Below are 26,788 nucleotides of genomic sequence, written 5' to 3' on the forward strand. Positions count from 1 at the left end.
TATCCATCATTTCCTTCTAACACCTCACCAGAAGTAACTTTAATGTTTGTATTCCAACAATCTCTTCAAAACAATATAGGATTTTTTTTATCAAGCATTTCAGTCTTCTTCCAGACTCTATCCATTTCACCCAATTCCAAGACCACTTCCACATTTTTAGGATTTGTTATAGATGCATTCCACTTTCTGGTAGCAAAAACTAGATGTTATCACAAATACAATACAGTAGGTAGATTTAAACAATGGGAATTTTTTTCTCATGGTTTTAAGGTCAGAAGACTTGCCTCCCCCTGGAGTAGGTAACATTCTGGCCCTCGTTGTCAGCAATCCTTGGGGTTCCTTGGTTTGACTCCATGCATCACATCACAATGTCCTCTTCTATCTCTTCTGTGTTTCTGCTGACTCCCAGTTTCTGGCTCCTTCCTGTGGCTTCCCCTTTACAAAGTCTCCAGTAATTTGGATTAAGAACTCATCCTCACTCATTTGGGCCACACCTTAAATAAAAGTAATATCTTCAAGAGGTCCTGTTTATAATGGGTTCACATGCACAAAAATGTGGATTAAGATTAAGAAAATGTTTTTTTCTGTGGTACATAACTCAATCTACCACATCTTGACACATGGAGCTTTTTGTTTAGTATCTGAATAGAAGAGTAGTCAAAGTAGATAATTTTACTTCTATTTTATGAATGAAAAAGTTAACAGACTAATAGTATATGTGCAGATTTAGAATTTAGGCCTTCTGACTCCCAGTACAGGGATTTACCTTTATGTTCCACTGCCTCAGCAGGGACAGTAAATGAGAAGTATCACTTGTGTGTGCAAAGTCCACCATATGATTAACCTACATGCTAGTGAAAATGAGTGCCAACCAGTAATATTTTATTTTGGTAGCATACGTAGAGTTGAGGAGCGTTCTAAGAGGAAGCCAACATGGAATTTCAGCTTCCCTGCAGAGAGAGGCTTACCAAATGCCAAACTGGCCCACAAATATGACCTTTTGATTATCCAGCTTGTGAGAGTGAATATTCTAATCTTTTTGAAATTATAAGAGAAAAAAGGTGAAAGCGATAGCAGCTGGGAGCTCCATGCTGGGGTGTTTACTATCATTTAAGTTGAAACACAAAGGCCATACTTATTGCTAGTATTCAGTGATATTACCTGGGGAGTAGATCTATGGGTTTAAATCCTGAAGCACTTATTGTTCTCTATGGAATTATCTGAAATGCAGTTCAGTGTGTGTAGCAATTTGATATTATTTATGAATTGCAAAAAGAGCTATTGATTATGTTTGTAAACTGGTCTATTCCTCTGGGCGTGATACTCTTTGATTATACTCAGTTATATTAAGAACAAGGCTCTGATTTGACCACGTGATTTGGGTGTGCAGGTTGAGCTCCTGCACCCTTGTGGGCTATATAAATGGACACTCACTCAAGGAGAACACAGAAGTAGATACATGGGAATAAAGAGAGCTCCATAGACAAGGCAGAGGAGAGAATTTGATCCTGGGGCCCTGGGAGAGAGATGAGCCATTCGCCTGATAGTTTGCAGCGAAGATTCCAGAGCCCTGAGCAGCTGAGCAGGCCCAGAATGAAAGGGGTCCTCTAACCTATAGCTGAATAGGGAAAAATTGGGCCCACAGAGCCTTAAGAGGAAAGAGGAAGGCAGAATCCTCACAGATATTGGCAGCCATCTTGCTTCAGTGTGTGGTAACAAATATTTGGTAAGAAAGTACTTCTTACAGTACTTTTAATTAGACTCTTTAGGGCTTTGTGACTGTAAGTTTTTACTACAAATAAATACCCTTTATAAAAGCCAACAGATTTCTGGTATTTTGCATCAGCACCCCTTTGGCTGACTAATCAGAGTGTAAGCTTACTTCTAAGATAAGAGAGCTGAGGAACCCTGAAGGAATGGAAGAAAGACTCAATACTGAACTTGATATTGTATTCTGGTGTCAGTTCATGTATATATTTAATGGTTTACCTAGTTTAGCACATACCCTGGGCCTCATGACACCCATAAAATGTTGGTAAATTTAGGTTGCCTTTGTCTAGGATTTGGTGCTACTGAAACATCAGAGCTGATCTAAGGAGACTTATTTTTCTGTGACTCATTTAATAATAATAGTTGTTTTTTTTCTTCCTGCTTGTGTAGACTATGCACTTTCAAATGACTCCCATGGTATCTATCTTAAGTGAGTCTCACACTTTTTTCTTGTGGTTTAGGAGGTATTGTTATCCTGCTTTTACAAATGAAATAAGAAGATATCAGAGAAGATAAAGCAGATGACATAAGTGGCAGAATTACAAAAGTAGGAAAGGTAAGAGCTAAACACTGGGCCTATCTCTTCAATCAATAATCTCTCCTCTACTCTAGTAAAAACAGATATTTAGCTTCATAAACACAAAATCTTGCAACTCCAAATGTTATGTGGCAATGGAGTGTGAGGACTTGAAAACTGAGCTTGTTAAGAAATAGCCATTTGTTGAGTCATTACTTTCTGTGAACCATACTGTCAACACATTCAAGATATAATTAATACTCACAGACATCCTCATAAGTAGATATCATTCCCATTTTACAGATAAGGGAAATTAAGGTGTGGTAAAGTTAACTAACTGGCCAATGAGCACATATCTACCTTCAAATAAATACCAAAATAATATAGGCAAGCCACTTGAGAAAGTAAAATAAGAATTCATTCCACAATTTGAGTGAGGTTCATTTTAAATTTTATTTTTAATATTTTGAAAAGAGGAATTATAGAGAGGGAAGAAGAAAGAAGTCTGATAACCAAAGCAGCATTGTCTACCTACACACCTTTTCAACTAGGCTGGTAGCTCATTGAAAGAAAAATCCATGCCAGATTCTTTTCCTTTCTATTGGTCCAATGATTTGAGAAGAATGGATGCATAATAAATATTTATGGAAAGAATTCTTCCTAAAGCAGAATTACAAGCATGTTGAATTTGTATAACTGAACTAGTAATGGCTTCCTTCTGTATTCTTTTTACTCCCCATTGTTTCTGTGCTAAGTTTGGCTTCCTTCTGCAAACTTCTGCCCCTCTTTGCTTTTGGGCTTTTCCTGTCACCAGAGCAGGCATGGTTTTGTGCAAGGCAGTCTGTGAGTACTAGGAAGTTAAGATCTCCCAGAGCCAAAACAGATGGGAGTCATTGAAAAATATGCCAACCATCTTGCTCTGAAGACTGGTCTTGTGTTAGAGGTCCACAGGTGGATTGAGTCCCAGCTGCCCATATTGGTAACCTGTTCATTAAGGCATTCTATTTGGATTTCCTTCCCTTCCCTGTCTCAACTCTCCATAGCCCACCAATGCTTCCTAAAATTACTTCCCAAATAAATTCTTTGCACTAAAATCCTAGTTTCAGAGTTTGCATCTTGGGTAACCCAAACTAACACATAATCCTTAAAGTTTTAAAATAAACTATACAAAAGACCGTATTCAATAGATAATGATAACTAGCATTAATTAATTAGCTTGACTCTGTGCAAGACCTAATTCTTTTATGTCTCCCAATCCTCTGAGGTAGATACTATTAATTATTGCCATTTTACAGATGAGGAAACTCTCACACAAAGTGATTAAGGAACTTGGTCAAAGTCACAGCTATTAAAATCAACTTTAAGATTGCAACCCAATAACCGAATCAGCTTTACAATTTTAGAAAAAGCTTTGCCTAATCATGATGAAACATAATTGATTTACCATCAGAATGCCTGTTGAAGATAACACTGGAGATTTGATTATACTCTTTTACTTAAGTGATGCAAATATATTAATTTATTATTCAATACATGTGATTGTAAACACATGTAATACATGTTTTTTAAAAAACATCTTAAGTGTAGAAGTACTTCCAAATATCCCAACAAATCAGACTGTGCAGCACTAGATTGTATATTTTAGCTTCAAAAAAACGACAATGGGACCTGAATGATCAGAGTTGACTCTCCAAGTTTTTCAGTTCAGTAATAATGAGCTTTTCTTTCTTTGGCCCTTCTTTACCTCCTCTTTCTCATTCTTCCATCATTTTCTCGTTCTCACCACTCTTCCTCCTCCTTCTTTTTCTTTTGTTTTTTATTTTGTAATGCCCCCAGAGAACATAGCTTTCTTGTTGAATTAAAATAAAAATTGAAGCATTAAGATTTTAATGATTAAAATTCAACAATTAATTATAAAACCAAGGAAAAATTAACTATTAATCATAATTGACTCACATTGCAAAAAAGACTATAGCACATATTAGGTTTTATTGAATGATGTGCCAGAATTTTTTTTTGCCAGAATAAGAAGAGAGGAAATGCATCATTAGCTACAAGAAAGTCATATAAGCACAAAATGATAAACTAACCAACTGTGGACAAGCACTGCACATTGCAAAAATTAAATTTTCAGAGGCAGTGGGGGAGATGTTTTGTAAATGTCAGAAAGTCAAATGTGAATGTAAGGTAAATAAGTAAAAAAATGTAAGGTTGAATATAGGAGGGGAAGTGTGAGAAGCACTCTTAAAACAGCAAATATATATTTTTAGAAACAAAGTTTTAAAATTTGTGTGAGTACAGTATTTAATGAAAATGATTACATGGAAACAAGTAGGTGGTTAAACCTTTTCAATAAGTTTTGAGCAAAAAAGTTATGAAGAAATTAATTTATTCTTAGGTTTAAAATAAGTCTACTTCAGAATTAAAATGTAACCCATCATAGATTGTAAGTCATGCAGAAATCTGACTTTCAACCTGAAGTATTGAACATTTCCTAAGCAGTTAAGCATCATTAAAAATGTTCCTTCACTGCTTCTCCATTCAATTCCCATTTTTATGTTAATTAAACCATGAGCTATTCTTTTATGGAATAGCATTGAAGAAGAATTTCTGATTGCAAAAAATAAGTAAAATTATATAATTAGATGTTTATGACAAATCAAGATTAATTTGGAGTTACATATACATTTTGGAAGAATGTTTCTAACTATCTGTATTATATTAATTTTGGTAATTCCAAAACATATTCTTTTTAGCAATATCTTGCTTTCAAGTTTCACAGTATAAACACTGCTATGTTACATTTTGGAGCTAGTAGGGGTTCTAGATTTTTATTTGTGACATTTCATCTTTCTTGGTTTAATTTTTTCATAGATGGAGTGGGGAGGATAGGAGATATCTTCTAATTAGTATACATAAGAGGGTCATTCAGTGACTGAGTATAGTTGGTATCCCAGAAAACCTGATTAGAAGATTGACTCTTATGTTCTAGTAGATGTTTGGCATAGAAAGGGATAATATATATTATATCATATTTAATATTTAAATACATATAGTATTATTTCTGAAAGATACGCTATGTAACACATGTCTTCAGGAATATAGTCTGTTATTTTTTTATTCCGAGGTCTGCTTTATGGACTTCACTGTGTTTACAATTTGGACATTCTCCCAAACACATCCAACAGGGCTCCTCCTCTGAGACTTTAGTGTTCCGTGATTTCTTTTCTTCATTGCAGAATAACTCCACCATAAGCCCTTTAGCATTGTCTACCATGTGTTATGTTTATTTGTGAACTTGTATCAGTTTCTGGGTAGATATGATTTTCCCTTATATATTCTATGATATTTTAGGATGATATCTTATAAATGTTAGATATTCAATGAATGCATGTTGAATTAATGAATGAACAAAAGAGTCGATGAATGGGTTACATGATTCCATGTCAGTAGAGTGAGTCCTGGTCCTTTCTCTCCTATTGACTGATGGCAAGTCTCCATATTTCTCTGGGCAAGCTTTCTTCATTTGTAAAATAAAGGTCTGAGACCAGATATCCTCTCAGGTCCCCTTCAGTCTTTACTTTCTATGAATTTATGAGTCACAGAGAGCCAGAATAATGAAAGTGCAGGGAAGAAGAGAGGATATTATTACAGGCATTCTGGCACCTTGATAAACAAATCTTAGCTCTTGTTAGATTTCACTGGAACAACATCTATTTTCTTTGAGATGGTAATCATCATGACAAAGGAAATTATTTTCACTGATTTATTTACTGTATTACTTATTTTAAGAACTTCTCTTGTTGTAAAAGAAATAGATGTTCATAGTTTTAAATATAGAGGAAAAAAGGAACAAAAGTAAATAAATTATTCTTGATGTCATCACGAGAAATAACAGCTGTTAACATTTTGGAGAACTATTCCCATCTTCTTACTATGTCTCCATGTAGATCTTTACAAAGTCAGGATCATATTATATGAATTTATTAATCTATGTATTTACATATTGTCTATCAATAAAAATAGATGTGTATAAAGAGACATGCACAATGCTGCATCTTATTAACTCATTAAATATACCCCAGTTTGCCAATCTCAGTAAAATGTCTTCGTAGATATTATTTTAATGTCCATTGTACTTTTAACTTTCCCCTTTTTTCAGTAATAGAGATCATCTTTATTAGGAGAAATGCTTTCCAAGTAATTTACACTCACTGACATAAGTCTGGATACCAGACTCAGCTGTGGCCAATCAGTATGTTATATTCCTGTTTGCAATAGTTTGGGGGAAAATAAATGAACCAAGACAACTGGAACACATGAATATTTCTCAGGAGCTTTTGGTGGAACTATTGAGAAAAAGGCACTCTTATTTCATTGGATTTAGTCCCTGTAAGATTTATGTAAGCCTGTTGGCTGATGCCACCTTTGCTTGAAAATAAAGGCCACACAGGAGATAACAAACCTGAAAGATGGAAAAAAGCACCAGATTCCTGATGATATCTTGTGGGTTTTTTTTTTCAAGCAATGCCTAAAACTAGCATAACTTTGAACTTCTCACTTACGTGAGTCAATAGAGTACCCTACCACCTCCTTTCTTAAGTGAGATAGGTTTATATGCCTTAAAAAACAGTTCTAACCAGTGCATTTAGAATGGGTTATATGGAATTTAATAAATTTATTCTGTTTGTAATATTAGAATAATCTAGATTTTCTATAATAAAATATATAATAATTCATCTTTGTAAATTAGTTTTTGCGCATATATCTGAAGGATGGGAGAGGATAGTATAGGATAGTTTCCTAATTACGTGAATTTGTAGAATAAAGACTTCTTAAAAAACTCTATGTATATTATCAAATTGCTGTACAGGAAATTTGAGAGTTTGAGTGGTCTCTAATTGGTCTGCAGTATAAAGCACATCTATATCTGTCATCTATTTTTTCTTTACATTGACTTTGTGGTGCTAATCTTCACCTACCTCCGTACTGGAAAGCCCTATAACTTTGATGCCTTATAAAGCCATCTTGACAATAATTAAAATTTTCAGAGCTCTAGTCTGGACCAGTAGCCAAAACATACCCCTACTTGAGCTTGCTTTATTCACACAAGGAAGTGGAAGAGGTATGAATGACTTTTCTCTTTCTTCCCTTCCAATTAAACTCTTTCTTCTCTCATCTTACTAACCAAAGTTTTTAAATAGTACTCCCTCCCCATTTCTCTTCTCTCTATTCTCCTGCCCCTATGATCTGGGAGTAAGAAGAAGGAATGAAAAGGAGCAAGAAAGTTCTTCTGTTACTGTGACTAGGGCTAATATTGAGCTCTCTAAGTCCTGGAGTTTAAATACTCCCTTTTGAGAGCTGTTATGGGTTCTTTGGCCTAATGTGCCTTCTGCCCCCACTACCACGGCTGAAGATTTCTTTCCTGTAGCTGTATTTATAAGAGTGAGTAATCTCTGTTACAGATGATTGCTTACTCATTTGATGCCTTTAGATTTCAGTTGTTATAGTCTGTTATGCAAAAAAGAATGTTTCTATAATAAAAATTTGGTGATATATTATTTGTAAATAGAACAGTATCAATACAGAAGTATCCGAAGACCAGACTCATTCCTCCATCCCCAGTGTATTAGTCAGCCAAAGGGCTGCTGATGCAAAATACCAGAAATTGGTCCATTTTTTATAAAGGGTATTTATTTAGGGTAGGAGTTTACAGATACCAGGCCATAAAGCATAAGTTACTTCCCTCACCGAAGTCTATTTAGAGCAAGATGGCTGCTGATGTCTGCAAAGGTTCAGGCTTCCTGGGTTTCTATGTTTCTGGGGTGTGCTTTTCTCTGGGTTCAAGGTTCCTTCCTTCCTGGGGCTGGCTTCTCTTTCCTCTGTGTGCTGACTTCCTCGGTCTTCAGGATCAAACTCTAACATCAGAAATTCCCTCATCAAAATCTCCAACTCTGTCCTTTGCCATGCCTTTTATCTGTGAGTCCCCACCCACCAAGTGGTGGGGACTGGGTGGGGACTCCACACCCTAATGGTAACTCAATCATGCCCAGGTACAGATCAGATTACAAACATAATCCAGTATTTATTTTTGGAATTCATCAATTATATCAAACTGCTACACCCAGCATATTACTATTTTGAACTACCAGTAGCAGCAAAGTATGCTAATAGAGCTAATAGAGAATATGATGCCCAATCACCTTACATTCTCCTTGACCCAACTTGACCATATGCTCTAAGAAGTCCTTATTGCATTATCTCTATTCTATATTCATTTTGCCCTTGCATCCATAGCTTAGTGAGAGCAACCCTTTTTAAGTGACCTTCAATTGAGTAATCATTATTTTTAGGATAAAATCTTTTATTTACTATAGGATTTATTTATTCAGAATTTAATGTCTTTTGAACAATAGAACTATGACTTTTGAAAAATAGTACTATGTGTGTGTGTGCGTGTGTATGCATAGATTTTCATTACTTTATTGGAACTTATGTTGCCTGTAACCTTTGGGTTATTGTTGGGGATTGAACCATGTTCCTCAGAAGAGGTGTGTTTGTAGCTCAACCCTTGGTCCTGTGGTTGTGAACTCTTTTGTAAATAGGACCATTGTAGATTTTATTAGTTAAGGTGTGTCCAAATTGAATATAAACAGATATAAAATGAGCAAAGGAAATTGGATATTGAAACAGTAAGCTATAGGGAGCAGCCAGAAGCTGAAATTCAACAAAACTCAGAAGAGAAAGAAGATGCTGCCATGTGTATTGTCATGTGTATTAGTCAGCCAAAGGGGTGCTGATGCAAAGGACCAGAACTCTGTTGGCTTTTATAAAGAGTATTTATCTGAGGTAGAAGCTTATAGTTACCAGGCCCTAAAAAGTCCAAATGAAGGTACCATAAGAGGTACTTTCTCACCCAATGTCTGCTGCCACATGTTGACCCAAGATGGCGGGTAATGTCTGTGAGTGTTCAGCCCTCCTCCTTTCTCTCAAGGCTCTGTAGTACCAGCTTATTCTGATCTCAGCTATAGGCTGGCATAAGGCTTGTCTTTTTTCCTGGGACTCATCTCTTTCTGGGGTCAGTTGCTCTACTCTCTCCACAGGCCAGCTGTGAACTATCAGGCTAATGGTTTTGCTCTTTCCCTGGGGCTCTAGTGTGAAAAAGTCAACTCTCAGTGTTCTTCTTCTCCATGTATTTTCTTCTCTGTCTTTGAGCATCCCTTTATAAAGCCCACAGCTGTAGGCTAGCTGTTGGCAGGGACTCAAATTGAAATACCCTAATGATGTTACCAAATAAAAATCCCTGATCTTGATTTAATAAAGTAAAAGTGAAACCACTAAGACTAATTCAATCTAATACACCCAGAGGAACAGACCAGTTTATGAATACAGTCCAATATCTATTTTTGGATTTCATAAACAATTCCAAACTGCCATACCATGTGATGGAAAAATCAAGTGCCAATGATCACTGGAAGCCAACCCCAGAATATCACAGTCTTTGGGGAGAAAGCATAGCCTTGCTGATGCAATGATTTGGGGCCTCTCCTAGCTTCAAAACCAGGAGCCAAAAAATTCCCTTTGTTAAAAACAACCCAATATCTATTTTTAGATTTCATAAACAATACCAAACTGCCACACCATGTGATGGAAAAATCAAGTGCCCATGATCCCTGGAAGCCAACCCCAGAATATCAGTCTTGGGGAGAAAGCATAGCCTTGCTGATGCCATGATTTGTGGCTTCTCTTAGCCTCAAAACGGTGAGCTAAAAAATTCCCTTTGTGAAAGACAACCCACTGTATGATATTTGTTTTTTGCAGCTAGGAAACAAAAACATTATTTTTCTTTAGCTTTGTCAGGAACACATATATCATTATTGCAAAATGACTGTACCTCCATCTTCTTTCATGAAATGTGTTCCAACTTTTAGCTGATCTTTTTGGGAAGGATACAAGGCTGCACCATGCTAAGTCTCTTTTCCTTGCACATCATGTACACAGGAGTGGTGCTGCCATTCTTTTCTCCATAAAACTTTGAGATTACAAGTAGTCACAAATTTAGTAATTTCTTTTGCTTTGCCATATAAGCAGCCAGTAAACCCATATCTTGACTGTAATCTTCCATTTTCTCATCATGTTACATATATTTCTATCTAATATCTACATCTGCACCTATTTATAACTATATTGAACCACATTCCAGAGAAGTTAAGTTAGTGCATTTCATTTAACTGGAAAAACACGTAAAACCTGTATTTCCTTCCATTTTAGAATTTCTTGTCTTTTTAAGGCACAGTGACTTAATTTAAAGAGCCAGGCCTCAATTTATTTGACAAAATGTTATTGCTCTGAAAATAAATGGAGATACTTTATGTGGCTCTATGAGTTATGAACACATGGCTCAGAGTTATAGAAAAGTTATAAAAGCATGCACCACATCCTTCAGAGTGTGTGCATTTCTTGATCACTTTAGTCAGGATAAATGCTCCTACTGATCATGGACTGTCTTTTAAACTATTTACCATGTGTTTTTTTTTTTTTTTTTCACATTTTTCTTTTCACCGGGGCATACTTCTCCTGGGATCCATGATCTCTGCTCATCAGTCTCGTTTTTTTGAAGGACTAAATGCTAAAAATCACCACTGCTAACAACATTTGAACTCTGTGTGGGTTCTGAATCACTCTCCTGAAATATAGGTAGTATCAATAGGCAGAAACAGTTTACTGGATATAAGCTCTCTTTATTCATCTGTTAAAGCACAATTTTTAAAAAGTGAGATAAAAGCATGATTCTCATAACAGATATAAAACTGATATAGAATGAGCAAGGGAAAGACTTTGACTCATTAATTAATGAGGAAAAAAGTGTGATATGACAACTGGTTCAAAAGAGAACTGAAAATACCACACATTTATAGCCAGGTAAATACTGAAACAAATTTATAAATGGATGCAAAACTAACAAAACTTCAATATCTGAAGGGTCATAATTAATTGCATTCTGTTAAATATAATCTGCACTTCTATGAACAGGAATTATTTACATTAGTCTCAGTTTGCTATAAGTTAACTTTTATCTCTACAGTATTATAAAATAGCCTAGCATGAGAAAAAAAAAAAAAAAGGTGACGATAACCTGAATGGATGAGCTGGCCAGGATACCCTCTATATTCTGAAGACTTTTACAATTTCCCCCTAAGAAAGCATATCTCAGATTTTTCTAGACACCTCTACATATATTTGGTGGGAAAGTTAAATCCTTAATATCCTTTTTATCTACCATCTTAGTTTGTCAGTCTGTCACAAATACCATAGAATGAGGTGGCTTAAACAACAGGAATTTTTTGGTTCATGGTTTTGAGCTGTGAGAAGTCCAAAATCTAAATATTAGCGTGGATTGCTTTCTCCCCAGAGAGTGTAGTGTTCTGGAGCTGGCTTAAGGCAGTTCTTGGGGTTCCTTAATTTTCCTGCAACATGGTGGTACCCCTCCTTTCTCCCTGCTCTTCTAGTTTCTAATGACTTCCAGCTTCTGTCTTCTTTCTTTGTCCCTATTTGAGACCTCCAGGAATTGGATTAAGGCCCACCCTGCTTCAACTGACCACACCTTAACTAAATGTGACATCTTCAAGAGGTTCTATTTACAATGGATTCACACCCACAGGAATATGGGTTAAGATTAAGAACATGTGTTTCTTGAGGCATATAATGCAACTGACCACATCCGCTATTAAAGTTTTGTGGTGAATCATTACTTCTATAGAGAAAGGTCAGAATTGACTCTACATTATGCTTTGCCTCTGTAGTTGAGCTACACTTGTTCCTGTCGAGAACCTTCACTAAAGTAAGACCTCCTGGAGGCCAATGACTAGGATTTGTATGCAATACCTAGTCTGATTTCTGGTTCACATCAGGTGCTTAGGTAATGTTGAAGGCTTGAATGGTTTGAGAGACAATTCTCCTAAGGTCACTTTGCTAATTGAAACATATATTTTCTTCCTCCCTAAAAAATTTGAGTTATTTCAAATGCAAGGACTAAAAATGGGTCTCAAGATATATCATGCTTATTTATAGGACAAGTAAACATTTAGATCATTTTCTTATTTTTATGAACATTATTGTTTGAGAAAATATTATTTAGAGAGGATTGTGCACAATTTTCAGTTAATTGTCACAGTTCTTTTCGTGTTCAAAGTATTCTTTGTCCTTACCTTGCAGCACTTGGCATTTATACTACAAGGAGCAGCCCTCGTAATGAGAGAATATGTTTTGTGCACTCTTGGTACTGCCAGAAATGTTTTCAAAGTAAAAATTAATTTTTAAAAGGTAAGCTTTTGTGACCATGACACTCTTATTAAAATCTCTTTTTGGCACAATATCCAGCTGTCTTTAGTCACTGTTGATACTTTCATTTTTAAAAAAGCTATATTTTATCCTACATTGGTACCTTTTCCCCAAAATTAATATTTAATACAAACTATATTGGAAAATAAAATAGAAATGCATTAACATTACATAAGCTTGAAGTTAGTAGGGTCTTAAACTTTTATTTTGCAAATTGGAACCAGGGCACCTTGTTTTCTTTTCTTTTTTGGGAACAAATAAAAATGAGGGGAGTGTGCTAAGGACAAGTAGGTTAGGGCATTCTACAGTATAGAAAAGTTAAATAATAGCCATGAATTTCCAGAATCAAAATGGCTTCAACATCTTAGGCATTGGAATTTACATTATTTTCATATATATTTATAATTTGTGCTTTAAAAATGTTAAGATTTCAAAGGGAGGAGAATTTCAGAATTGCTTATGAGAGTTATCTTGAAATTATTCCTTATTGAAACTCCCTCTTTAGTTTTAGAATAGTAATACTTACCATTTAAAAGAAGTAGTAAGAGCATCTACTTGTAGAAGGTAAGTTCTTTTAAGAATAAACTTAGATTGCCTGGGACATTTGCTGCTGCTTCCTTGAATTAAACTGACCCAGTTTCCAAATAGATTCATTCCCTTTTGGAAAATATCAACTCTCCAATCTAAGTTTGCCTCTTCTATAAAACTGCTGGTCAGTTCAGTTCAGATCAGTTCATTAAGTATCTCCTGACAGTCTCTTATATGTCAGACTTTGTTTTTAATTCTAGGGGTACAAAAATGAATGTTACTTTCTGAGCAGTAGGGGAAATAAACACAAAATTAATTTCTTGTACCAGGTGCCTAGGATGCTAAGGAAGCACTTATATTGGTCATGTTGCCCAATCTTTGAATTCAGGGAAATCTTCTGGGAGTATGTGACCCCATTCTGAGGTTGAACAACAAACAAGATGGAGAAACATAAAAAAGGATTTCCAGGCAGAGCAGTCATAGAGTCTTGGAAAGGTACGTAGTGTGGGTGGGTGTTCTTTTACGTATAATTTCAAGTTGTTCTTAATTATAAAAGTTAAATGGTAAAGTGGGGTGTGGAAAAGAGATGTGGTCAGTGAAATTGGAGAGGTGTGTTTCTAGCAAAAACCAAAAGTACCACATAGTTACTTCTTATATTGATCCCTCACATTATTGTCAGTATAAATAATCAAAGAAGCCATTATAGTAACATAACAGTTAGAGAAAGTGTAGAGTACTCTCAGAATGCATAAAAGATGCTCCTAACTTAGTTCAAATTTAGATATGACTGCCTGGAGATGTGTAAAATAAGGTGTGATGTCTATTTCATGTGTCATCTTGGCTAGGTTATGATGTCCAACTGTTGCATCAAGGAAGCACTGGCCTGATTATTACTGAGGATATTTCATGGAAAGATTTGCATCCATAAGCAGTTTTTCATTTCATAACCAACTGCATCTACAATCAGCAAAAGAGATTGCCTTCCATAATCCAATCAGCTGGTGGTCTTAAAAGCCAGAACTGAGAATTTCAGAAGTCAGAAAGAATTTCTACTTCTATTTGAGTCAGCAAGCCTCACTTGGGGAATTCATCTTCACCTTTATGAGAGTTTCTTGGGTGAAGTTGCACTGTGGAACTCAGACTTGCCAATCCCCACAATTGTGTGAGACAATTCTTAAAATAATCTCTCTCAATATATGTGTATATCATGCTTCTGTTTCTCTGGAGAATCCTGGCTAATTAATAAGACAAAAAAGATGAGTGTGAACTCATTATACAGGAACACAGTGGGGGGAAGGGCTGAACGAAGGCAATGCAGGGCATAAGAGAATATGTCATATTGGAGAAACTGTTACAAGTTCAGTGTTTTTGAAGGGTGATATGCCAAGAGAAACTGGCAAGATTTGAAATAGATGAGGCTGGAAAAATACATGTGACCTTTATAAATATAATTACATCTACAGAATTATTGCAAAGAGAGTTCTCATATATTATTCACTCAGTTTCCTTTGTTATTAATATCTTACATTAATATTGTACATTTGTTGCAATTAATGAACCAATATAGGTATAATATTATTAACTGAAGTCCATACTCTGTTCAGATTTCCAGTCTTAGAAGCAACCAACTAAAATGAGCATCAGGACACATATGGTATGATATGGTATATGGTATGATTGATGGGACCCTGGAATCGAAAAGGACATTTAGGAAAACACCACTCTCCTGGTGTTTTATGACCTTGAAAGTTATGAGGACTCCTAGACAGGTATTTTAAAGAATACATTACCACTGGGATTTGTGTAATGTTTTTCTCATGATTCGACTGAGGTAATGAGTTTTGGGGAGGAAGACACAAAGGCAAACTGCTTTTATCATCATATCGAGTATATATTATATTATCACTGATCACTGTTTATATGAATCTTGATTACATGACTTGAGGTAGTGTTTGCCGGCTTTCTGCACTGTAAAGTTTATCTTTTATTTTTCTCCTTCCATATTATACTCTTTAAAAGGTTGGCATTATGGATAGCCCACACTTAAGGAGTGAGAAATTATGCTCCACCCCCTTGAGAGAGGAGTATCTACCTAAGAACCTGGAGTTCTTCTGTATGTGATATCTGTTGATTCTCCCATTTATTTATTTATACATTTATTCTAATCAGTATAAATAGATGAATATTTATTTTATAATATGTGTTATAATCCAATACTACTTTTTACTTTTGTTGTTTAAATTATTCCATCTTTGGCCACTAGTAGCTCTTTCAGTTGACTTCTGTGTCTCTTTGAAGTACACTTATCATTGTGGCTTTTCATTTATTTTTTGGCCACTTCCATACATTCTGCTGTTATAAGATGCCCAAGTTTCATCTTGTATATTTCTTGTGCCAGTTCTAGAATCAGTCCCTTGTCCTAAGAGCCCTAGTACCTTTTATTGGAGAATGGTATTACAAATCAAGATCCTGGAATTGGTATGATCATTGGTACTGGGGTGTGGTTGCTTCTAGCCCTCTCAGCTGACAGAGAAATGGACTATGTATATTTATTATTCTGAGTATATACATTTATCTATAAAACTTTCTATACACAACCGTTTTTACCTGTATTAAGCTAAACATGAGTTCGTATTAATGTCTCTAACTCTATTCCATTCCCATGGATCTTTCTAGCCTTCTGCCCTTGCTTATCTGTAAATTCTCTCTGCAACACTGAGAAACTTGACTCCAGCCATTTACTATCCATTTACTTAATTGTTCAATTCAAGTATACATGTGTAGTGGCTTCAGCATTAACTCGTATCCCCAAGAGAAACAATTTTAGCAACTAGATCACAGTGCATATGTATACTTCGCTTAATCTTACGTACTTTCTTCATTCCCAAAGTTACCTAGGTCAGCATCTTTTTCTCCCACCCCCTTTAATGAGATTGTTTCAAAAATTTGTAATATAGTTAGTTTGTTCTGTCACATTCTGCAAACGATGCCAGCATCTTCTGACTTCTTACATAAATTTAAAAAATTACACACATAAAGGTTTACTTTTCATGCTATAAAGTTTTCTGTTAGTTTTGACATATACTTAATGTCATACTGAATAGTTTCACTGCCCTAAAAAACAAAAACAAAAACAAAACCTGTCCTTCACCTATTCATCACCCTCTTTGGCGCCTTGAATTTCTGACAAACACTGATCTATTTTATCTATAATTTGCTTTTTCCAGAATGTCATATATGTAGAATCATATATTCTTGTGTGACTTTTATGGACTTACTTCTTCCACTAAACAATGTGCACTTAACATTCATCTATCTCTTCTTGCATGATAGCTGTGATGGTGAAGCTAACTTGTCAACAAAGTGAAGTAATTGTGCCCATTTTTTGGGGGTCAAGCAAGCACTGTGCTAATTGTAATATAAGGAAATTTATGGGTTTTAGTCACCAGTGAGTTTACTGTGTAAATGGCTGATTACATCTATGATCAACCAGGGACCATCCATCAGCAATGAGTGATGTTTTATTTAATCAGTTGAATGCCTTAAAAGGAGAAGTGATTTCCCAGCTTGTCTTTGGACAGCCAATGTCTCTGGGAAACTCATGAAAGACCTTCATTGGACTTTCACTGGAGCCCCTGGTCTGTAGACTCCCTGAGGAACCTGAATTTGTGCATCCCCATGGTCACATGAGAGAATCTTATAAATCTCATACTATTTACAGATAGCTCCTGTTGATTCTGTTTCCCAAAAGAACACTGACTAATACGGCTTGGTACTCTGAGTGGTTCTTGAGGTAGAGAATCTTAAACATGGGATGTCTGAGGTGATTCTGGGAGTTTCGTAATTGACTCTGTACTCTAATTGAATTCAAGGGTACTAATGACTCCCTTTCCAATAATGAAGAGGCCATTAACAGTCTATGGCATGAGTTGGTAATGAATATATGCAAAATATCATCACCAGATTCCCCTACTTCCATGCTTACAAGAGGCAAGAATCTGGGTGAAAGTGTTTTCAACACCATAGCAGAGTTTTGTGGAGTCAAAAGGTATAATGATGTTGGCTGGCTCCTCCTAGATACTCTGGATACAGTTACAGAAGAAAGAGATGAGCTAAAGGCCTCAAATTTGAAACTTAAGCCCTTCATGAATGATATGAAACTATGTGTGCTTTCAAAGAAAATCTTATCTCCAACAGCCACAGGCTTGAGATATCTGAGAACTGAAACCAGACTCTCATTGTACAAGTAGCAGAGTTACAAAGCAAATCTAAAATCTCAACCCCAGAGAGTATCTGAGGTTAAAGTGAAGGCATTGATTGGAAAGGAGTGGACTCCAGAGTCCAGGAATGGATACATATAGGTGGATGATAATATTGGAGGGGTCATTGGAACCATAAATTTTGCTGAGACTTTACCAGACAAACCTGTGATAGCCTGCACTGTGGAGACCACACTTTGTCAACCTTGCATCACCCAGCATCCAGCCTACCTCAGGGAGTCTGGACCTCCTTCCTGCCCTGAAGTGAGTACTAGCCAAATTGAAGCCTGCACTGCCCAGCCTCTGGCCTGCCCAAGGGAGTCTGGACTTCTTCCAAGCTTGAGGCAGGTAGCAGCCTGACTCCAGCATGCACTGTCTAACCCCCGCTCAGCCCTGAGGAATCTACCTTCCAACCTCTGCCTGAAGAGATCAATCCTGTCGTACCAGAAGAAAATGCAAAGGAATGCCTCAACAAGGTTGGTAACTTGCAAGACATTTCTAATCCTTCTCCTTACCCACCCCCAACATCCATCTTCTTTTTGAGACCTATTACTGGACTAAAATCACAATAAGCCACCAGAGGTAAGCTACAAAGTGTGACCCATGAGGAAGTACACTGTATTCTGAAAGAACTACATGAATTTTCCAAATTAAATAGGCAGAAATCAGGGTAATATGTGTGGAAATACATACTAAGGGTATGGGTTAATGGTAGAAGGAATATAAAGTTGGACCAAGGTGAATTTATTGACATGGGCCCACTAAGCAGAAATTCTGGATTCAGCACTGTAGTGCAAGGGGTTAGAAAGGGCTCTCACAGTTTGTTCAGGTGGCTGACTGCAACATGGGCCAAAGATGGTCTAGAATTTCTGAGGTTGAGATGCCTGTTTATACAGTAGAAGAGGGAATTCAAAGGCTTAGAGAAATTGGAATGCTAGAATGGATTTACCATTTGAGACCTGTGCACCTAACCTAGGAATGCCCAATGGACACACCTTTAACCAGGACTATGAGGAATAAATTTCTAGGACTAACTCCACTTCCCTGAAGAGTTCTGTGATTGGTTTTCTCTGTAGTCCAGATATTACTGTAGGTAGGGCTGCAATGGAATTACAATCCTTAAACATTATGGGGATGGTCAGATCTTGGACAGGTGCAGCTAAAGTATTGGCAGTTAATCACTAAAGACAAGGTGGGCATGGCTACTGCAATGAAAGACAGATTCAAAGCCACATTCAAAATAGTCTGAGTCACATAGAGTTATGTCATTGACTAATAAATCATGGGAGGCCTAGAAGTGAAATAGATGGGCGGTCTACTAAATTTCTTTTGGATCTGTCAAAGCAGAAGGGTTCTAGGTCAAGTGAACAAAACCCTAACTCAAATTACACACACAGAGAATCATGGTCCCTTAATCAATTCCCAGACTTGAGACTAGTTACAGACCCAGAGGTCCTTGAATTAGGAGAAGGCCAGGTTACCTTGAGGAGGGATCCTGTTAAACTGCCAAAAATTTATACTGTTAATTTTCCTCCTACCTTTCCCCAGGAAGACCTATGGCCTTTTACCCATGTAACTGTGCATTGGGGAAAAGGAAATTATTAGACATTTCAGGGATTATTAGATGCTGGCTCAGAAGTGACATTAATTTCAAGAAACCTAAAACATTACAATGGTCCACTGGTCAGAGTAAGTGCTTATGGAGGTCAGGTGATTGGTGGAGTTTTAGCTTAGGTCCATCTCACAATGGGCCCAGTATTTCCCCAGACACATTCTGTGTTTATTTCTCCAGTTCCAGATTGCCTAATTGGAAGAGACATACTCAGTAACTAGCAGAATCTCCACATTGGATACCTGATGTTGGAGTGAGATCTATTATGGTAGGAAGGGCCAAGTGGAAGCCACTAAAACTGCCTCCACCTAGCAAAAGAGTAAATCAAAAGCAATATGGGATTCCTGGAGGGATTGCAGAGATTAGCGCCACATCAATGATCTGAAGGATGCAGGGGTGGTGATTTCCACCACATCCCCATTCAACTCTCCTATTTGGCCTGTATAGAAAACAGATGGATCTTGGAGGATAACAGTAGATTATCATGAATTTAATCAGGTGGTGATTCCAATTGCAACTGCTGTCCCAGGTGTGGTATAATTACATTAACAAATCAACACATCCCCTGATAACTGGTATGCAGCTGTTAATCAGGCAGATGATTTTTTCTCAATTGACATTAGTTAGGACCACCAGAAACAGTTTGCTTTCAGCTGGCAAGGTCAACAATATACCTTGATTTTCTTTCCTCAGGGATATATCAACTCTCCAGTCCTATATCGTAATATTGTCTGCAGGGAACTTGATCATCTCTCCCTCCCACCAGATATCACACATTGATGATATGAATTTATTAAGGAGATTTGTTTGAACATCTCTGATTAGTTGTCTCAACTCCTTTACGTCATCTGGAGGCCTATCTTGTTCCTTTAACTGGGCCATAGATTTCTGTTTCTTGGTGTGGATTATAATTTTTGTTGGTGTCTTGGCATCTGGCTTACTAGAGTATTTTTTCTGGGTACAGTTTTTTTCCTTAGTTTAGGGTTTCCTGCCCTTTCTTCTTTGCTGGTTGCACAAAGGTGGGAATCATGGATGTAGTTGGTGCTATAAACTGTGGAGGCTTAGGCTGCCCTCATTGCCCCAGGGACCGATGAAGCTTCTCCCAATTTTCTCCTTTGCCAGAGGTAGGGACATAGTCGCAGCTATGTAGAAAAATCCAAGTCATGCAGGCCTAGACTGTAGTTGCCCAGAAAGACTGATGAAGCTTCAAACTCCTTTCTCCCCTGCCTGGGGTGGGGATGGAGCTGCAGGTGTGGGCAGCAATCTATGCCATACAGGTCCAAAATGACCACACTTGCCCTGGTAGACTTCCGATTATTCAGTCTGTGCCAGCCAAAGGTACTTGTAGTTACTTGGATAGGCTGCCGCAGGGCCTGCCAGCCTCTTCCCCTACCAGAAGTGGAACTGAAGCCTAGCGTAGGGCTGCAGGCTAATCTGGGTGGAAAAAACTGGTTCCTACCATCACTATGATTTTCAGTCAGCCCAGCTTCCCCTGATGTAGGGGATGGAGTAAAAATGGCTGCTACTGGCCTCTTTCCAGCTTGGACAGATTCACACCGTAGTTCTTCCTGGGATTATATCTTAGCTAACTGAGTCTACTAATCAGTAGCCCAAATCAGTGGCCAACTGTCTCCTCCTCTCCTGTTTTTGGGAAATGGAGCTTCTAATTCCAGCCATAGAATAGCTCCTGGGGCAGCTTGCATTGCCAAAGTAGGATTATCACTGGCCTACGCAGCTTGACCGGTAGTTTCTCTGAGAGGCTGGCACAGGTCCCCTCAGCTTCCTCCCTGCTAGAGGTGGGACTGGGGCCTGGGCTAGAACTGCAATCTGGCCTGGATGAAAAGAAGCTGGTCCCTACCAGCACTGTGATTTTCAGTCTGCTCTGCTTCCCCTCATGCCAGATACAGAGTTAAGACGGTGGCTTCCAGACTCTTTCTGACTTGGACAGGTTCAAGTTTTAGCTGTTCTTAGGATTATACTTTAGCCTGCTGAATTTACTCATCAGTAGCTGAAGTTGGTGGCCAACCATCTCTTCCTCCCCTTTTTTTTGGGAAGTAGAGCTTTCAATTCCAGCTGCAGAACAGCTCCCAAGGCAGCTTGTGCCTCCAGAGGATGATGGGCACCGGCCTCTGTGGCATGGAGTGTTCTACTTACTAATCTCTGCAGTTGGGCAGCGTCCTCATTCCATTCCTTCAAGGATGTTGCAGGATGCCCTCTGGTCTCCTGGAGCCCCCAGATAGTTGCTTCAACTAGCTCTAGAGAGCTCTGGATGTTTACTGACTGCCCTGTAGCAGGACCTGACTCTAGGAGCTCCTTATTCTGCTACCATCTGGCTGGTTGTCCTGTAGGTTATTTTTGTATATATTCTTTATAACATTGAGGAATTCCCTTCTATTCCTAATTTGCTGAGTTATTTTTCACATGAATGAGTGTTGGATTTTCTCAAGTATGTGTTCTGCACCAGTCATATAATCTATTTTCTATTTATTCTGTCCATATTACGGAGTACATTGATTTTATGTTGATCCAGTCTTACATACCTGCAATTAATCCCACTAGGCCATGGTGTATAGTTATTTTTATATATTGCTTGATTCAATTTGCTAAAGTTTTGTTGAGGATTTTGGAATTTATGTCTATGGTAGGTATTTGTCTATAGTTTTTCTTTCTAATGATACCTTTATCGGGTTTAGGTATTAATGCTGGCCTCATAGCACAAGTGTAGGAAGTATTCTTTTTCTGTGTTTATTTTCTGGAAGAGATAATGGAGAATTGGTATCATTTCTTCGTTAAATGTTTGGTAGAATTCCATCTCTACTGGTGATTTCTTTTTTGGAATGTTTATAATTATTGATCCAATTTATTTATTAGATGTTAACTATACATGTTTTCTATTTCTCCTGTATATTTTGGTAGTTTGTGTCTTTTAGGGAATTGATAATCTAAGTTATTAAATTTCTCAGCACAGAGTTATTCATAATATTCCTTCTTTATTATTTGAATATTAATGGGCTCACTAGTAATCACTGCTCATTCCTTTCTGATACTGGTAATTTTTTTTGTTTGCTTGTTTTCCTTATTAGTCTTGCTAGACAATTACCAATTTTATTGACCTTTTCAAAGAACTAATTTTTGGTTTTGTTGATTATCTCTATTAGTTTTCTGTTTCCTATTTAAAATTGATTTCTGCTCTAATTTTTATTTTATTCTTTTCTTCTCCTTGCTTTAGACTTAAAATTTCTCTTCTTTCTACAGTTTCCCAGGGTGAAACCTTAGAGTATTAATTTTAGAACTTTAATACTACAAATTTCCCTGTAAACCCTGCTGTCATTGCATATCACAAAATTTGCTAATTTGGACTTTTGCTTTCATTTAGCCAACATAGTTTGTAATTTCTCTTGAGACTTCTTGTCTCATGTTATATTGAGAAATTTCCTGGGGAATTTTCCAGCTATCTTTCTGTTATTTATTTCTAGTTTATTTCCTTGTCACATTGCTGCTATTATTTTAGACATTCATCTTTTAGATCACATTAATAGCAAAAATGACATTTTGTTTTACCTACATTTATTCCTTCTCTGATGCTCTTTCTTTCCTTATGTAGATACAATTTTATTACCTGTATCATTTTTCTTCTGCCTGAAGAAAATCTTTTAACATTTATTACAGGACAGGTCTGCTGGTGATGAAATACTTTAGTTCTTTCATTCTTATATACAATACTGGAATAGGAGTAAACGGAAGAGATTTATTTGTAATATATGAAGCTTATAAGTACTTTATTTCTGGAATATAGAGAAATTAACTGCAAAAGAATTGGGAAAGGGGAATGTCAAAAACAAACAAACATAACTTGCTACACAATAATTCCTGTTGAAGCTGGGAGCTAAATCCCAGACTTCTTCCAGTATTAATGTTCTTTTCACAATAACACTATATTCTTAAATAGCCCCTATAACAATTTTATCTGTTATTTGCATATTGCAAAAGCAGGAAAGAGTGTGCTTGTGTCTAATTATGTGTACACACATACAATTTAATAGCAAACTTTTATTTAGTCCTGATTACATGCTTTGCATGTTTTTAGAGTGTTATATATATTTACTCATTGTACTGTTACCACAGTTCTAGCAATGTTACTGTTATTATCATTCCATTTTCACAGATTGGTCACCTGAACTTGACCAAAGTTACACAGCATTAAACAACTCAATGCCAGTTAAAACCAGAATTTAAGTTCAGTTAATCTGGCTCCAGACCCATGGTCTTAACCTCTTCTCTATAAGGCTCACAATGAAGGATCATTGAATTATTTTATTAATATTTATATGAATAACAGCACAAATGAATATTGTATTTATTTGTTTCCAAATTATCAATTTTTTCATGGTATAATAATGCTTTTAAGGTATAGTGACTGAGGATTGTTTTGCCTCCTTTCCAAAATCATTTTTTTATACTTTGCTTCAGTTTCTCAAAGCTCTAATAATGGCAATATCAGATGAAGGTATCAATACAACACTAATACTTAGTTTGATTCCTATTTATTTGCCACCTATCTATCATCTCTCTACCTATCCAAAGAGGTGGGGGGCGGGGAGAGGGAGAGGGAGAGAGAAAGAGAACATAAAGGGATAAAAGGGATTGCCTTATAATATGGTGGAGTGTTTGGAGGACACTTTATCAATGCTTCATTCACCTGAACAACCTCTAGACTCCTTCCTGTGGTTTCAGTAAATTCATCATTCAAATTGTAATCAAAAGCTAACCTCAAAAGTAGTCAAACAATTATTCACAATGTGAGAAGAAACCATATTTCTTAAGTCTAGGATGTCAGTGTGTCTTCTGGGATAAATGGTATTTTGAATATGTTCACTATTAGCTTTCCCTTCCAGTACACAGATTGGATTTGTTATCAGTTATATTGATGGGATGTCCTCAGATGTTTGAATATTGGGTCTTCTGAGATGATTGAAATGTGTAGGCGGAGAAGACAACTGCAGTCTCTGGAGGTGTTAGAAGTCTGCAGTGTTTGGAGGTCTGGTGCTGCCATTTATATTTCTCCTCCCTGGAAATCTTCCTTCATAACAGATTTTGAACTAAAAATAAAGAAAATCTCCCATACTCTGTTAGAAGTTTAATTTTTCAAAGAAACCTTGCCACCTCCTTTACGGAATTTTTTCTAATGAATTTTACACTCTTTCTTTCTTTTATTATTTCTACCGGTGTGGCCACACTTTTCTATTGAAATGAGAGCGCTAAGGTCAATAGCACTTTAATGCTTGAAAGTTATCTAATTTTTTTAGAAACTTTTGAGTTCTTGGAGCCAATGTTCATTAACTATATGTATGATTTAATTCTTGACATCTGTTTGATATTTGGTAAAAACTCTTTTAAGTTTACTTACCCAGCATATTTAAATATGTATGCTGTGTATGTGTGCATGTTTAAGGCACAGGCAGTTGACTTTTTCTCTCTGTAAATAATTTAAGCCTATGAGCTACATAAAAGAAATGCTTGCATTTTGCCACAGACAAGATGCTTTATGTTGGACCTATAATTTCTAACTGGAAGTACATATCAATATACCAATGAAGTATTTTCAAAATACATATTCTTTGTCAATCTTTAGCACACCTTATACTGAAGAAGTCTTTAAAAAATGGATTAATATCATTTTTTATTAAGAGGTTTGACCTATATTAAAATTATACCCTATAATCTGGTTATATACAAAACTACTTATTTAATATAAATATATGTATATATGATCAGAGATTTGTTGTTATGATATTTGATTAAAATATAGTTTTAATATCATCCAAGTCCATAGTTTCAGGATCCTTTCTCTAGATAGTTTGCAGCTAGAAATTAATACTGATAATCAGAGCAGTTACATGAAAAATATCCGAATGTATTTTATGTCCTACTTAGTATTTGAAATGGATAAATTCCAGATTAATTTGAACATTTTGAAAATTACTAGTAATTTAAAAAAATGTTAGCATAATATATTTTATATAAGTTAAAATATATATGTGTTTTCTGAATTTTTATATGTCACTAGAATAAAAAATACAAAGCAAACAAACATAGGACTGTACAACACAAAGAGTGAACCCTGTTGTAAACAATAGTACAATTATAAAAATGTTCTCTCATGTTTTATAACAAACATGAAACACTAATGCAATGTGTTAATAATAGGATAATATATGGGAGCTCTGTATTTTCTGCACAATTTTTATGTAAACCAATAACTTCTCTAAAAATGTATATGTATTTTCTTTTTCTCTATAACAGTTTCTGAGGAAGCTATTTTTAGACTTTGGACATATTTCATGGACAAAATCTATTTAGAGACAGAAGATTGTATTATTATTATCATAAGATAATCACAGACCTTTCATTTGGAAAGGATATTGGAACTCACTGGATCCCAAATCAGAAATTAGTTTTATTATATGTCTGATCACATGGTGGTCAGCCATTTTCTGTTTGGACATATCTATAGTTGATGGTTTGACCTCTCATAAGAGTATTTCTGTTACTGAGCCAAACTTACTCTCATGAAGATTTCACTCCTGGGTGCTATTCTTCCATTTGAATTTAATACAGAATAAGGTTTATTCCTCATTGATCTAATGTCAATGGTTAGTACAGCATAGCTAATTGTCCATATTATCTTTTCTTTTCTGCTCTAAATAACTTTAGCCTAGTCATTCAGATGAATGTGTGCTGAAGAGATTATCAGTCTACTATTCTGAGTCCTGGTTCTTTCATTTCTCTCCTTTTTTCATCTCTCCCCTGCCCTTCCTTTCTTCCTTTCAATTATGTGAGTTACTATATCTTGTACCATAAATATCTTTTATGCTAAAGTTAGCTAGAGTTGGATTTTGTTGTTTGGGTCCAAAGAACTACAGGATGGTTATCATCATCATAATATAAATATCTGAAAATATTATATAAATGTTAAAACCCTTTTTTCCCTCCCCATCCCTCTCCTCCACCCTATTGTTTTTGCTGTCTGTGTCTATTCATTGTGTGAGCTATTTCTCTTTTTGTCTTCTCTTCTCATTCTTTCTCCTCTAGGATTCACTGGGATTCCATCCCAAGGACCTCTGATGTGGAGAGAAGTTCCCTGTCAATTGAGGCACCCCAGTTTCTGGTTTCTGCTGTGCTTTACCTTGACTCTCCCCTTCATCTCTTTTTTGTTGCATCATCATCTTGCTGCTTGACTCACTTGTGCGGGTACTGGCTAGCCATGTGGGCACTTGGGCAGGCACTCAGCTCACTGTGCAGGCACACTTTCTCCTTTTCTTTCTTTACCAGGAGGCCCAGGGACTGGGCCCATATGGTAGGCAGAAGCACTATCACTTGAGCCACATCTACTTCCCACAACCCAACTCTTGAAGGGCATGAGTTGGTGAGGCTTTGAGACCAAAGAACACACCTGGCATTTAGTTAGGCATAAGCTTTATTGGGATTTACAAACAGGAGAGAATCGAAGTTCAGAGAATGAAGGTAGCAGTCTGCAAAGAGATGAGAAAATGGGTAATATATAAGGGGTTTCAGAACAAGGACATTCCATAGGGCATGAGAACAGATTTCCTGCTAAGGTCACATGAAGTGTAGACCTGGGTTTGGTGATGTTTTCACCATGCCCCTAGGAAGAACATTTACCAAGGACCTTTACTGCTTTTGGAAGTTCCTGGTTTATGATACCAGCTATACATTCTCTTCCCTCTGGGGAGGGTTGTT

General features: G+C 36.5%; 1 pseudogene; it reads right to left on the bottom strand.

Annotated features, from left to right (window-relative positions):
• LOC101411762 (small ribosomal subunit protein uS5-like) overlaps positions 1–26,293 on the bottom strand; it is a 37,981-nt pseudogene extending 11,688 nt beyond the window's left edge.
• Between the last annotated feature and the right edge of the window lie 495 nt (positions 26,294–26,788).

The sequence above is a fragment of the Dasypus novemcinctus genome, chromosome 1, assembly GCF_030445035.2.
Source record: "Dasypus novemcinctus isolate mDasNov1 chromosome 1, mDasNov1.1.hap2, whole genome shotgun sequence".
NCBI classification, from domain to species: domain Eukaryota; kingdom Metazoa; phylum Chordata; class Mammalia; order Cingulata; family Dasypodidae; genus Dasypus; species Dasypus novemcinctus.